The 10,494-nt window shown below is 38.0% G+C and overlaps 1 long non-coding RNA gene across 1 annotated transcript in view; it reads right to left on the bottom strand.

Annotated features, from left to right (window-relative positions):
• Positions 1-4,803: 4,803 nt before the first annotated feature.
• The window catches only part of LOC126336718 (uncharacterized), a 48,298-nt gene continuing 42,607 nt past the window's right edge, over positions 4,804-10,494 (bottom strand). Inside the window, exon 3 of the long non-coding RNA XR_007564987.1 lies at positions 4,804-4,867. This is a non-coding gene — a long non-coding RNA (uncharacterized LOC126336718). The remainder of the gene's footprint in view (positions 4,868-10,494) is intronic.

Here is a 10,494-nt window from a genome sequence, read left to right as displayed (position 1 = left end):
TCCTGGCACTACACTTTATAGTCTCTCATCGTCTGTTAAGCTGCACACGTGAAAACAAAGCCCTGAAGAAAAAAGAAAAATTGTAAACAACTGACTGGTAATAATTAACAATTTCGTGGACGTTGCTCACGCATTGAAGACAGTTCCACATGAGTGTGAAAACCTGACAAAACATCAGCTGGCAACCATAACAAAAGCAGTGAGGTTTTAGATTGATCGAGAGTAAAGTGAAAGGGATGCTGGCAATGCTTCTCAATTACGGAGATCAATATCTGAGAGCCACCTCATAGCAACAAACATTCGTATGGTTTCCTTTGCGGCCTGCTGAGCATTACAACGACGACAAAAGTTAACAGGATAAAACGCCACTGCGCGCTGGCAAATAATTGTTAGTTTAAGGAATTTAAATATCCCTAATTCGGAGTAGGTATTAAAATCCATGGAGAAGTAATAAAAACTTTGAGGTTTGGCGATGACATTCTAATTCTGTCAGAGACAGCAAAGGACTTGGAAGAGCAGTTGAACGGAATGGATAGTGTCTTGAAAGGAGGATATAAGATGAACATCGAAAGAAGCAAAAAAAGGATAATGGAATGTAGTCGAATTAAGTCAGGTGATGCTGAGGGAATTAGATTAGGAAATGAGACACTTAAAGTAGTAAAGGAGTTTTGCTATTTGGGGAGCAAAATAACTGATGATGGTCGAAGTAGAGAGGATATAAAATGTAGACTGGCAATGGCAAGGAAAGCGTTTCTGAGGAAGAGAAATTTGTTAACATCGAGTATAGATTTAAGTGCCAGGAAGTCGTTTCTGAAAGTATTTGTATGGAGTGTAGCCATGTATGGAAGTGAAACATGGACGATAAATAGTTTGGACAAGAAGAGAATAGAAGCTTTCGAAATGTGGTGCTACAGAAGAATGTGAAGATTAGATGGGTAAATCGAAAAACTAATGAAGGGGAATACAATAGAATTGGGGAGAAGAGGAGTTTGTGGCACAACTTGACAAGAAGAATGGACCGGTTGGCAAGGCATGTTCCGAGCATCAGGGGATCACAAATTTAGCATTGGAGGGCAGCGTGGAGGGTAAAAATCGTATAGGGAGACAGAGACATGAACACACTAAGCAGATTCAGAAGGATGTAGGTTGCAGTAGGTACTGGGAGATGAAGAAGCTTGCACAGGATAGAGTTGCATGGAAACTTGCATCAAATCAGTCTCAGGACTGAAGACCACAACAACAATGAAGAAAAATTTAAACAATTTATTTCTGTACTTGAGACATAATATTTTCTAAGTAAGGTAACCAGGTAATTCTCAGCAGTCAACGCGTGACAACCACGGAAAAAAAAATCCCTGGTGCAGTTGACAAGTTTTGGAACTGATTTGGAATCAAATGTTTACTGCAAGTATTTTACGTAAGCTTCATTTCCTTCGCACAGCAGAGTATGCAGTGTTGAGGTATGACAAAATTATCCCCAATAATGCGTAAGATTATTATGTTCTCAGGAGAATATAGAGATATGGAAAACAATAGAAATTAAAACGACTGAGTGCGGTAAAGTATTGCGATCAATAATGCTGATTGCTTTGTGAGCTTTGCAGTGCACTGGGAGATCTAAGCACAAACGAGGCACAAGCTGGCAACGACGTACCTGTGGTGTAATTAAAATTATCTCGGGATTAAGAGGGATATTTTATATGAGTTCCATGCCTTTGCTACATACCTCCTAAATCCCAGAGAGCATTATTCTCATAGTGCCGGAGAAAGCATGTTAGAGTAAATGTGAGAAATGTTTCATTGAAGCCTCTTAGCTCCTAATTAGAATGATGCAAGCGTGAATAGAAATAAATGAAAGAGGTAGTAAACTGCTACCGTTTTCACTTCAGAAAATATAAAGTCTCTGCAAAAGAAATTCTCACTTTGTGTTAAGTGATGAGAGAAAGAAACATTTCTAAATAACTGAAAAAAGGTTGTAGATATTTATTGTCTTGGCTCAGAAAAATATAAAGGTCTTCAGGAAACATGAAGGCGCTACAGAACCAATTCTGACCATATGATAGTTAAGGAAGAAAGAAACGTTTCTAATTCGACCCATAACGTCGTTTATGAGAAACTACTTCACTGTATTGAATAACATGATTGTTGAATACTAAAAGTAACCAGTAACTTCTACCTTCAGATGGCATACATTCGTTGTTACACAAATGGATTTACGAGTTAGACTTCAGCTATGAATCGGTTTCTGGATGTGGCGTGGTCTAAACTTCGTAAATAAAGGTGTCTATGACGACTAATGTTTCGAAACAATATTAACATCTACGTAGCATATCTATCACATCTGTTGGGCATAGTAATAAGGGATAGTTTGGTGCTGCGTTTCGTTTCGATTATGCCAAAAGAGCATACAGGCAGTTTTTCTATTTTGTAGTTACAGGTAACTCAGAAGAGAACTGGATACTGCGATAAATGAAACCAACCAAACCTAACTCGACGGGGCAGGAATGAGAAGAACTACCAATTAGACATCAGAAGGTGTAAAAGGTAGATTCTAAGAAAGAAAACATTTCTTTTATCAATAAATCAATACATCATAACTTGGATCCGGTAGGAGAAACATGAAATTTTATTTGGACATGTGAAGAATGCTTTCCCCTAAAAAAAGTTTGAAAGGCTGCTAGATAAAGGAATAACAAGTTACTATAACTGCAGACTCGAACCAAACCAGTTTGTGACGTTAAAATACGTCCAGTCAGAATCTGAAGAAGAATGTTGAATCTCCCAAAATTTAGGGTCGCTGAACTATATCACAAGGTAATTTCAAATATAATACAGTAAAGGCCAGCCGCGGTGGCCGAGCGGTTCTAGGCGCTTTAGTCCGAAACCCCGCGGCTGCTACGGTCGCAGGTTCGAATCCTGCCTCGGGCATGGATGTGTGTGATATCTTAAGGTAAGTTAGGTTTACGTAGTTCTAAGTCTAGTGGGCGGATGACCTCCGATGTTAAGGCCCACAGTGCTTAGAGCCATTTGAAACATTTGATACAGTAAAGAGAGAAATCCGAAGGTGTCATTAACGAAATAAATTACCAAAACCTAATTAATTTGGATTTGGAGAGGGCAGTACTGGGAAAGTCTTACATGACAAATGCTGGTATGTGCGGCGTTCGTTGTTGTGTAGATGTAAACGAGTCAAATATGGCGAGATGGAGATTCGGAAGAAAGTACGAAAAGGGAAGTATGACAGCAGTGGACCCATCAAAAGAAAATTAAAAAAAAGAAAGAAAGAACAATGGAGAGTACTTCTCAATCTTCAACTGGTATCTAATTTTGTGTGGCTGCTGTTGGTATCTGTCACTGTTATGGTCTTACTGGTCTGAAGCAGCTTTCCTCACTAGTCCACCCTGCTTCATCTCTGCATAAGTTCTGCAGCCTATATCCATTCGAAGCTCCTTACTGTATTCAAGCTTTTGTCTCCCTCTACAGTTTTAACACCTCCCCCCCCCCCCCCCCCCACACACACACAAACACACACGCACGCTTCCGTGAATTACTAAACAGACAGTATCTTGATGCCTCAGGACGTGTTTTATCAACCAATCCCTTCTGTTAGCAAAATTATGAACATCTCTTCTGTAAGGTACGCCATGATGAGGTCAGCGACTGTTGGTAAATGCAAATAAAACAGTCTCTATGTCAGTCCCTTGTTTATTTTGCCATAATGCGTTTCTGTTGTTCCCGCTATTATATTCAGGTGGAGAGAATTGTTTATTTACACGGCTATTGTTGATGAAGGGTACCGTCTAGACTCTCCACCTAAATGTGATCGTGTCCCCACCTAATGTGATCGTATATACTGTGTGTACTCTCCACCAACACCAGCCGTGAAAACAGACAATTCACCACCTGAAGATAATGTGAGCCATAGAAACGCGAAGTGGCAAAATAAACAAGTGACTCACTCAGAAACTGTGTTACCAGTTCGATTCAGTACCTTAAGAGCAGTTATTCGAACTATCCCTCCAGTTCTCAAAACTGTCCGGTATCACCACATTTGAAAAGCTTATTTGCTTTTCTTTTCTGAACCGCTTGCCCTCCGCACTTCACTTCCTTACAAGACTACAGTCCATACAAATATCTTCAGGAAATATTTCTTATCACTTAATTTTATGTTTAATTTAACAGATTCATCTTTTCCAGCAACAATCTTGAGTTATTTTGGTGAGCAAAACAGCAAAACTCATCAACTACTTTTAGTGTCTTATTTCCTGTTCTAATTAGTATCACCTAATATTGCTAGACTACATTCTGGTAACCTTGTTTTGAATTTGTAGTTAGTATCTAATTATTACTTCAAAGGCACTTGTGACCATCCTGTACTTTACTAGGGATGGCGTTACCAAGAATTATGTACTCTTGTTTTTACTATGAAAATACAACCAATTAGAATATTACTTTAAGACTCAGATTTACTGTTAACATTTTCTGGCTCTTAAAAGGTGGACAGTAAACAGAATTACTTATTTCTTTTTTATTCACACATCAATAAGAATGCATTTCCATAGTACTGACTTTTATATTGCATTTTTTATTTCATATCAGTTCAACGAGATCATTTTCTGTTTCAGTTTGGAGCAGGCAGTAACTTTTCCTAAGTATCTAATAAAAACTTAAGATTCTTTGTGTACACTGATCATTAACATCTTTTATGCACAGTATTTTAAATCAGTACATTTATTTCTCTAAGACTGTTATTTTAGTGCGGATTTCTTAACCACCCGCATTATACAGTTATTCAAGTACTTACATATTAACTGACGTTCGGCGAGAGCCGAGTTTCTGTCGTTGTGATCGTTCCTGTTGCGTTCATCTGAAAGAAAAAACGTTTCAACGATTAAGAACGCTAGCTCACGCCAGTTGCCTAGAACAGCCCAATTACCACTCTAAAACAAAACTACCGGTTGTTACCTTCGAAACTACATCAGCATTTCTGGCAAAATAATAAAAGATTGTCAGTAATTGAACCATGGTGACTGATGTCAAAGGGCTGCCTAGAAGAATTTTCCAGCAAGTTGTATCGTCGAAGCTGCAAGTGAAATGAAATTCAGTGAGAGGAAACACCCAGAGTTAACAGAACATTTTAATTCGTGTATTACGGGAGTAACTGCAGTATATGAGGATAATGACTTGAATCTAGTACTCCAAAACTGTTAAGTTGTGTGTAGGTTATGACATGCGATGGGATGCCTTGCAATAAAAACTAACGACTTTTGCAGTATCATTAGCAACGTAGAGCAGTAATTTTATGTCCCCGTAAAAAAAAAAAAAAGGAGCACAAACGTTGTTATCTGTTACAACGGAGACTTAGGTATCAGATGGAGAAGAATATGATCACACTCTTCAAGGTAACCGAACTTAATCCTATAATGTGGTAGCTGTTAATGAATGAAACTTACAAAACAGAATGTCACATAACAAACGTTATACATTATGTCACACATTTAATATATTCATTCGCACTCCATCAAAATTATAAAGAAATTAAGTTGTTGCACGTTGTATCCGGCACTTCAGTACCAGAGCACTACTGCGGACGGATAAATTCAACGCTGTGAAATCATAACTTTATAAAGAGATAGGAGACAGGAGAAATTAACGCACTGATAATGAATTCAGCGTTGTGCCAGTACACGTGGAACGATGAACTGAAAAGTACAGTGTGAGAGTCTGAGGAAACGAGCGCTGTGTAATTTTAAGCAGAAAATGGAAAATTATACACCGCTGGTCCTGGAAGTAAACGTATGTCTTATAAAGAAGAAGAAAGTGCTATTTCGTTAGGTAAATTATAAACTCGAAGATTTAAACGGTTATACAGGAATAACCGATAAACGATGAGCACCTTTACAGAACAGAAAAGAAATAACACCTGCCGAAAGCAAAAGTGGTCTGGAAGAATAGGAAAAGAGTTTTCGCAAGAGAAATAAGGTCAACAATTCCATTAGTGGGGCAACGAGTATAGAAATATGCCGGAACAAAAATATAATGTATGGGGAAAGTAAAAACAGTTAAACGGCTTTTTACAGGAAGTAATGCTTGTGAAGTCCGTCCTGCAAAGCGTATTGTATAACATCTTTTCAACGGAAAATACCGTTAACTTATCTGGACAGTAAGCAAAGTCAACGATTCAGTACAAAATCAGTTCGTAACAGATACATAGGATAAGTAAAGGAAAAGTTGCCGTCACATATCCCAGTTACTATGAGCATGGGGTTAGTGTCCATATCATTTTTGGATGTGTTAGAGAAGTACTGAGAACATTAAAAATTTTCGGTATAAGAATCCATATCAAAAGAAGAAAAAGTGGTGTGTACATGAGAATTTCAGTTATCAAGGGACATTATATTCAAGAGATTTATTACTTAATGGAATTTCAGTTATCAAGGCACATTATACTCAAGAGAGTTATTACAAAACATTGCTCATCTCAAAACCAATAAAATTACAAAATGGTATTGAAACACATGAATTTATAAAAAGTGGAATATTTTTAAAGACCAGTCACCGACAAGAAAAGTACTAACTAAAACACGAGAACAGAAATTACACACAGATAATTAAGTCTGGAGGTTAACAACTAATTTTATAAGTCATGTATTTTGCCTGTGACCCACAGTAAAGTAGAAACAGTTTTGTTGTTTGCATTATTGTTTGTGGTTCAGTGTAATGTGTAATGCATCAACGATTCATAACGTTATCAAATAGACAAAGAAACTGCACAATCTCGTCAGTTATAGCTGCAATGCTATTTTATCACCTTTTGCTGGCTCAGTTTCATCTTTCTTTTCAATTTTATAACAATGTTTACCTAATTCAGATTTTGCAGTGGTTAGCAAAACTGGAAGCAAGAAGTAATTAAACTGGAGGAGTCTGAAGAGATATTTATAAATTTACCATGTAATATAATGACTGTTATTTCAATGGAAAATACTTTTTACTGAATTACATCACACCTGTCGCAGAAACAAAATCAATTTCAATTTTACATTCAATATTAAATTCTAGTACTGATGATTAAACAGAGTTAATCTTTATCGTACGAAATTTTAAGGAACGTTATGAAAATAGTGCACTGCTAGCGAGCCATGAAAGGTTTCCAAACTTGCATTGTGACTCATGTGGACTACATTTTTTTTAAGAAAAGAAGCAGGTAGTTTTCTTCCACTCCATTTAAAAGATCCCAGAAGAAGAACCCAACTCCTGAGCCTGGAGCGTGCGCTTTCATTTTACTGTATTTAGCGACTAGAGTCGAAATATTGCGGCTTCCCGATGGCCATTTCTTCATTTTCCAAAACTTATGAGCTACGGAGCAACACCTGAACTAAATACAGTAAATACTGAAATTATAACGGGTATTTTGAAGTGGAAGCTTCCGGAACTAGATACAGAAACTACAGTATTACTTCCCCTTAGAAAATATGAAATTTTTCATGCTGGAACATAAAGAATCCTTAATACCGAAAGCGTATTTCGCTTGCAATTGGAAAATGGTTTCACCTAACCTGCCGTGGAGATTATTGTATGATAAAATTATTTATGGATTTGGAAAACATGCTGTCTTAAATAAAGTTCTCTGGTTTCTAGCATAGTAAACTCACTGATAAGTGGTGAACTTCGAGTAGAGTGAGATTCATCGAAACGTCGCACACTTTCGAGGAGGTTACTTAACTGATATTTCAAGCTCGCTGAGGAAGACAAGGGATATTAGAATATAGAGGATCGGTACTTTCTTTATCATCTGACGACTTTTATTGTTCCTGCTGCAGTCAGTCAGGTACAATCGTAGTTTGTACTAATCAAAACAGAAAAAGAAAATAATGAAAGGGCTGTTTTCAACTGCTGATATTATGAACAAAATGCAGTAAAGTTTAACAGCATGTCTACAGTACGTACGTATGGTACACAAAAGTTAATATTTTTCTTCTTTTCAAAAATCAGAGTGACTTAGATTATTATATAATGTCATTGAAGACCCTATTTTAAAAAGTTATAGTAGTCTGCTGTTCTTCAACAAAAGAGAAACATATTTATTTTTTAAGCAAGAAATAATAGGGACTAAAATTTTGATAAGAAAATTTTATTTCTACCACTATTACTACTTTGAGAAAAACACGTACAAGTTACGAAAATCTGTTTCAAACGTGATCATTTTCGGACATAGGCTAGCGGATATTATCGCATAAATCATGAGACTTTTGTAATTGGCAGTAAAAGTGACACCTTAAAGCAATATGCTTCGCCATCAGATTGTGAGAGACAACGTAGAGTTGCGCTGTGAGTTGGTGTGTTTTCAAGATGTTCTAAAATGTCTCACCATTCACAATCAGTGGTGCAGATGTAGAAGACGCGGAACATGTGGAATGTAACAAACGTGTCTTTGTATTGCCTTGTATTGCACCTCCTCGCCCTGGCGAACGTCAACTTTGTATTCCTGCGATGAAACGTCTCAGCATAAGGGTGGAGAAGGAGAGGTGGAAGCCTTGGCGACGACCCTGAGCCTCCCCTCCCCCCACCCCCCCCCCCACCCCCCCACCCTTTACAGCGATGCTTCTGCGAGAGCAGGTTATGCTAAACAGGTCGCTGAGCGGCATCTGGAGACGGCCTCCGCAAGGACGTTGCCAAAACAAAAGGAGGTGCACAGGTATTTGCGAACAGAAGATTAAATGCGAAGACGAAGCCCCATTCAGGAGATAAAGGGTGAAGGTCGCTGTCGGAAACAGGTCTGGACGAAGACTACCGCCTCACATTCCTCAGGCAACAGAGGTTCCGCTTTCACTTGACGCAGGTGCTAACAGTATGATCGCCAAGAATACAGTTACTTGCAGACGTTGGCGACTGCTCCAAGTGTTCGAGGAAATAATATCCCGGATAAGTTCGAGTACAATATCTCAACTTTAGGTGCTTCTAGTTCATTGCGTTTATAATATCATAATCTTGCGAACGTTGCAGTTCTTGCTTCCGTCCTTGCTAAAAAAAATTAGACGGGAATTCCGCCTTCTGTAAGATACCTTTGTACTTTTATCTTCATCCAGACATGTTTCAGCACTTTTTGTCCTATCCGCAGTGCGCTTATCTGCTTATTTTCCTTCCCAAAAATTGTTGTTATATATGTTACCGTTTAGAGAAGCTTACGGAAATAAATATTTATGTTTTTAAAATGAGCGATTAACGTCAAATATTTTACATTGGTTTGCACTGTGTCACTGAGCTGATTCTGTGTTGTTTATTTACCATAGGTCTAAATGTTTCTTACAACTAGTAACAGACTAAAATAAAACAACAGAAACAAACTATTACAACCAAAAACCAGTACCCCTGGAGAAAAAAGCACTAAAGGGATAAACATCACTGCGTAATGAAACCCCCCATGCCACAATATAAGAACTATATAAATAACGCCCACTCCAAAACTTTATATGATCAGCCTCTAAAATTAAATTCCCTTCTTCCCAAACTGTACATCATTCACTCTATATGCCTATCCACAACTCCCTCAATCTCTCTCTCTCCCTCTCTCTCTCTCTCTCTCTCTCTCTCTCTCTCTCTGTCTCTTTCCCCCCCCCCCCTCTCTCTCTCTCTCTCTCTCTATCTACCTATCTCTCCTGTCTTGGAAACACGCACACACACACACACACACACACACACACACACACATACTAAACACCAGAAATGTCAACAACACTTTAAATCCACACTCTACATCCCACACAAACATACCATGAAACTCTCTCTCTCTCTCTCTCTCTCTCTCTCTCTCTGTCTCTTTCCCTCTCTCTCTCTCTCTCTCTCTTTCCCTCTCTCTCTCTCTCTCTCTCTCTCTCTCTCTATCTATCTCTCCTGTCTTGGAAACACGCACACACACACACACACACACGTACTAAACACCAGAAATGTCAACAACCTTTAAATCCACACTCTACATCCCACACAAACATACCATGAAACAAATCAACATTACGCAGCCATGCCAACACGTAATGGCGGTAAAAACTCTGTACTTGGGGAACAAATCGTGGAAAAGGCATGTTTAACGATAAAAGCGAAAGAAATAAGTGCGTTAGCTCGACACAAACAAAATAAAAACACCACAACATCAAAAACTTTAAGTAACATGCTAAATAACACGATAATAAGGTTTCTCAGTCGGAAATCCATAAAAAACAGAAAAGTAAAACAACTGTTTGCTGTTTGCAGATGACAAGCTAGACTGAATAATAGACTTAAAGCTACTAGCATAAACATCCAATAGCTTCACGGAGTTATGTAAACAAAGGTTATGTAAACAAATGCATACATCCACTTTATTGACGAATCGTAAACAAACAACAAAGAATGCATCAACTCAATGAAACTTGTCTCAGCTCTGCACTGAATGCCAACCATTGAAACATATTTGACGATAATCTCTCATTTTACAAATGTAAATATTTTTTTACCAAA

This window comes from Schistocerca gregaria, chromosome 2, assembly GCF_023897955.1.
Source record: "Schistocerca gregaria isolate iqSchGreg1 chromosome 2, iqSchGreg1.2, whole genome shotgun sequence".
NCBI classification, from domain to species: domain Eukaryota; kingdom Metazoa; phylum Arthropoda; class Insecta; order Orthoptera; family Acrididae; genus Schistocerca; species Schistocerca gregaria.
This window is presented reverse-complemented; position numbering and strand designations above follow the sequence as displayed.